We start from the raw sequence: 6,125 nt of genomic DNA, 5'->3' as shown, positions 1-6,125 counted from the left end.
TATAAAATAATGGTCGAAAAACAAGAAGTATTGCAAATAGGGCCTACACACTCCAAGATTCATCAAGACAAGTGTGCATCTACGGTGGTGCTACAGGGTGTATTCTTTAAATCAAGATTGTTGTACAATTAAAATGTAAAGCAGAACAATTTCTTTACTTCTTCTTTAATACTAATAAAATCATTAAATGACAGTCGGAAAGATAAAGATAGGAGAGTAAAATATATTTCAAGGAAAAAAAAAAAAAACAAGGGATGGGGCATATGGCCAAGGAAAAAATTACCATGACAGCACTGACTAGCTATATATAATAGCAAAGTTGAAAACAAAGATATTAAAGTACTCTTTATTTAAAACCAGACGGCCAAAAATGACAAACATTTTAAGCTAGATGAGGAATCCTCTTCATTTCAAAGCATTGTCAAAGTGTCTCAGATTAGAAGAATCTAAATGATTCTGATATTGTTAGAAAAGGAGCTGACATATTGTATTATAAATTTAATTGAAGGTTCTTAAATTGAAATAAACTTGCAGTTTAATATACAGTATAATACATAATCATTAACATACAACTTCTTATGGTTAAATTCAGCAGATCAATCTGACCGTTTCTTGGCAAAATTTCCTCTAATTGCGCATTGCTGTGCCATAAAATGCATGTAAAATTGATAAAAATAAATATTTGTTATATTAAAATTACATTATTACCTCCAAAAAACAAAAAACCTCTCAAACAAGACTCCTAATTCACAAGTGTCCCGTATGGAACTATATGTCTGTCCCATACGGAACCAAGTATTTTTTATTATTTCGTAGCATCTACATGTTTTTTTAACTAGTAACTACTTTTCTAAAATGTTTCAGTGCCTACAAGTTTATGGAAAAATTTCAGTTACTTAAGGGGTCAGAGATCACAGATTTTTGCCATCAAAGTGCTTGTTGACTATTGAGGTGTCTAAAAAATGTCCCGTACAGAACCCCATTTTATTAGGTACTAGCTGGGAACACCCAGCATTGCCCAGGTTTTCATTTTTTCTTTTATTTTTAATTAAACTGGTTGCTAGTCTTGTTGGAAATCTCGGAAACTCAACTATAGACAACCTCGTTCATAAAGATGATTCTTTACATGGCGTCACTTACATGAATTAATTAATGCCTACCAGGGTTAACTCAATTAAAAACAGCCGTTGTAGATCAGGCACCAAGAAGAAAACTTTGCATCATGAGTCTTGCGTTTAACTGTTTTTTAAATTGAATTATGTATGTAATTTTTTTTATTTATTTAATCTGGTGTAGTTAAGGCCACTATATCATCTCTTCTACATCACCGGAAATAAAATAAAATAATAGAAAAAATCAAACTATAAACAAAGTAAAACCAACGAAAATATATACACGCTACAGTTACACGAACTTTTAGCATTGTCTTGAAGTTCAGCAAAACAAAAACACACCTCTTGATACTCACACATCCACTTAGCGTTGACCCAATGTTCTACAGATCTTACATTTCATCTCTGGTGGTCAATACTATTAAATTTCAAGTGGCTTATCTTATTCATGGGCATTACAACCTTTCATCCACCTCTTTTTCTCCCCACCGCAAATGTGACCTTACACAGAGGCAGAGATAAAATGATATAAGATCTGTAGTCTGTACATTGATGTGAAGCTGCCCTGACATACATTTCACGTAATTTCATGACTATGTGTGCTTTCATTTGAACTTCAGAGAGAGTTGACGATAAGTAGGGAATTCCCTTGTTAACCCGTTGGGGTATCATCGTGAGAAAAAATTCTCTCTCTGTCGGTCATACCAAAGAATCAATATATACTCATGTAATTTAATTTATATTCGATGATTTTATACCCCTTGACTGCTGTATGCCAGTTTATATCGTACCCAGTTTTTTTTTTAAATATGACTTGAGAAATTATATCTCAGAAATTAAAGACATATTAATTATATTATATCTTATTTTATATACAAAATAAAGATACATTAAATAAATTCGCAATAAGTCAAAAATAACAAACAACAATAACAAAAATAATATTTTGGGATGCATATATTTTAGAAATTAAGACATTGTTCTTCCCACAATGCTTAACTTATTGGCAACGTGATTATACAGATAGAATCTCGCAGTAACACATTTTCGGACATGAACAATATTTTGAGAGACGTATAATTTAGAATTAATACAGTGTTATTTTCAGTGGGCTTACGTACATTCACATACTAATGTTAACATCGTAACAAAAATATCACTGAATTGCTTTTTGGTATGTGTAAAATGCTTTGTTTTCCCCTTCTTTGCATAAATAAATATGTATATAAAAACAATCTTCATGAAATCATGGTTTCTTTTTCTTAGTTTCATAATAACCTATGCTCCGCTCAGCTGCAATTTTGATATTATCTTGGATATTCTCCCATACGCTATTAACATCTAACTCTTCCTCAACTTCGTAGGAAGTTGCTTAAGCAGCAAATCTATTTGAAATTTCGACGTGATAACGTTGCTTAGTTTGCTCGTACTTTAATTTCAGAATATTGAATCTACTAATATTATCTTGTTGCTCTACTCGCTTGGCTACTGATAGTCTTTCTCTTAATTCTCCAATTACCAAATAATGGTCAGAATTACAGTATGCCCCTCCCCCCTCCTGAAAGTTCGAATGTCTACTATACTAGTATGTCTTCATTTATCTATCAAGATGTATACATCTTGATTACACAACTTTTAACACTGTATCACTTCAGAATATGTATTATATGACTTTCTTGTGTTAAATTCTATCGTACCTGGTTTACATGTTTCGACCTATTATGAGTCATCCTCAGAACTGGTCGTTGTTGGTCTTGGCGCCTCTTGTTTTGTTTCATGTGAGGTGTGTTTGTGTGGTGTAATGTGGAGTCAAAGAGTGTGTGTGTTCTGAAATTGAGTTGTGTGTTTATTTCATTGGGGTGTGTGTTTGTGTGTCTGTATATTTCATATATTTGGTATCTGTCAGATACAGGGGGGAGAGCCATTAATCCTTCCCATTGAAGGCTTTAAGGAACCAACCTGGACAAATACCCAATGTCCCATCCCTACCTTCCCGTGGTGCAGCTGTTAGTAAGCATAATTTTACAAGCTGAACTAAAGGGAGGGGCTACTCATCAATTAGCACTGGTCAGCTTGATGAGTTAATGATGAATTTGGTATAATTTTCCTCTATTCAATACCTAATTCCCTCTTTACCCTTTCCTATCCAGTCCTCTGACTGAACTCTTACTTTCTTCGACCCCGACGGCATTAGAGCATTCGAGGCCTATGGGTTCATTTCCCTTTCCTTCCTCCTCTTTCTACTTTGCTGTTCCTAGTGCTGACACTAGGCACTAAAATCGTCCTTCAGTGGCTTAAGGAGGGAAAGCTGGTGATCAACAAGATCTCCCAGCTAGGTCCAGTGGACCCGTCGACCAACAGCAGGTGTGGTCCTCCAGACATTCTGGGGGTTGTGTGTGAATGAAGTAGCCACCAAAACGTTAAAATAATTTGGTGTTCACTTAAATCGGCTACAACTTGCCATTCCCACTCCAATACATACAAATATACATACATACATAGCCACATTGACTTTTATATATAAGATTTCTTAGAAAATAAAGTTCAATAAACTATTCTGTTTTCAGGGAGAGGATCCTTCACACTTTAACAAAATTATTCATGTATCACTGAGCATATTTTTACCACAGACATAAATTTTATAGACAATTATATTTTCAAACTTGCTGTCTAATGTGTCCCGTACGGAACCTGGAATAGCTGAAGGGGAATACAATGAGAACAAGGACAATGCAACGAGAACAAGGAGAATATAAGGAGAACAATTGGAATACAAGGAAAATCATGAGAATGAAAGGAGAACAAGGTGAATATAAGCAGAAGAACAAGGAGAATACAAGGAGGACGAGGTAAATACAAGAAGAACAAGAAGAATGCAGGGAGAAAACGGAATAAAAGGAGAGCAACCTGGATACAAGGACAACATGGGGAATCCAAGGAGAGCAAGAGAAATACAAGGAGAACATGGGAATTTAAGGAGAGGAAGAGGAATACGAAGTTAACAAGGGGATTACGGGAAGAACAGAAGAAAAATTAGGAGAATACGAGGATATGCGGAGAACAGAGGGGACATGAGAACACGTGAGATACAAGGAGAGTAGTGGGGATGCAAAGGAGAATAAGGGGAATACAAAAAGAACAAGGGAATACGGGGAGAATGGGGAAAATACGAGGAGAATACGGGGGATATCGAAGAACAGGGAGGACACGAGAACACGTGAGATAGAAGGAGAATAAGGGGAATGCAAGGAGAATACAGAAAGAAAAACGTACAGTATAATGTCGCGAGAAGTCATTTTTTAACATAAAGAATAATGTTATGAGCAGTGGCGGCTGATTGAGGCAAGTGAGGCCAGGCCTCAGTCACTTGACTTAACTGAAATCAAATTTTGTGTTTTTGTATAATATATCAGTTATTTGAATGAAGCATATATCGCATTAGAAGTATTTGAATACTTTGTGATGTATATAGACCTGTCTTGCAGTAAAATTTGTTCCTGAAGCCAGGATCGCTCGTGCCGGGTCTGGCTTCTGGCTGGCTTCGTATGTTTTCTCGGGCTTTCAGGTTGCACTTGAAACGTCGTAGCTGAGGCACAATTCGTCTGGGATCGTGGCCTGATCAGCTTTCACTCCTCCCATCCATGGACCAGTCTCAAGGTTGGAATAGGGTGGGTATAGCAGTGGTGACTTGTCTTCCTAAATAGACAATAAAAAACATAAAAATTCTCACTGTTTAACAGTCAAGTACTATTGTACTTCGAGGAGCCAAGATGGCAGACAGAAACTTGCTAATAAGTGAACATAAAGTGATATTACGTGTGTGTATAAGCAGTGCATGTTAAACAGTGATGTTTATGGACGTTGTAAGAATAGTGTTGTTGAATGTATGTCACAGTTTATGACTTAAGCGAGGGTGTTGTATTATTGTACTTCGTAATACAGTAGAGAATGTGGTCTAATGTTGTTATGTGTTTCGGGAAAATATAAAGAGAAACAGATGCGAGAAATAATGATGATGTAGTTAATTCATTGTTAGAGTGGCCTTTTTCGAGAAGAAATGATATTGAAAGAAAGGAAGTTTTAAATAAAGATATAGTCTACGGAGATATCTACGCCATACAAGGTAATGTAATTCCGAAGTTAGCTTCGGTTTGCATTCCGACTATTTTCCACGGTTTATCATCACCTTTTCTTTCCATCACAACATACACACATGAATGCATGCATGCATACATACATACACACATACATACATACATACATACATACATACATACATACATACATACATACATACATACATACATACATACATACATACATACATACATACATACATACATACATACAAAGACAAAGAATTGTACGCACATCAAAAATCAATTCAGTAAGGACCGCGTCTATGTACCTCCACTGCCACAACACTGGTACAGCTGAGGGAGCGCATCAATAATGTAGCACACATAGAACATTTGTAGAGTGTGAGAATAAATGTGTTGCGTGTACGGTTCTGTTGATGTATCACTTCTGGTTGTATGGGTATTAGTTTGGAAAATATAGCAGTTTGATTCTTTTGTAGTAGCCCTGTATTTTATGAGAAAAATATTTATTTTAGGTACACATTTCCGCGGCTCGCCCAAATATGTAATTAGGTGATAAAATATGTGTACCTTACCCTATAATTAATATGTACCACCTGGATATTTCAATCGCACATTTTACAAAGGAACTAAGTCAAAATTTGCATTTTTTGTGATGAAATGGTTAATACTTCTATGAAATAATGATTTGCAAAGAAAGGAACTTAGTCAAACCTTCCCCTGTATCTCTAACATCAAGTTAATATTCATAGTACTGGACTGGTACACTCGTATTTAACCTATTCATGAAAATAAGTCTCTTTGCTCTCCTAGAATGTAGCAAATTTTGACTTACTTTCTTTCTAAAAAGTGATATCCTTTGTAATATTAATACATTTCTCGCTTTCACTTGACCATGAATTAACGCAACGCA

The sequence above is a fragment of the Periplaneta americana genome, chromosome 6, assembly GCF_040183065.1.
Source record: "Periplaneta americana isolate PAMFEO1 chromosome 6, P.americana_PAMFEO1_priV1, whole genome shotgun sequence".
Classification (NCBI taxonomy): Eukaryota; Metazoa; Arthropoda; class Insecta; order Blattodea; family Blattidae; genus Periplaneta; species Periplaneta americana.
Note: the sequence above shows the minus strand (reverse complement) of the source record.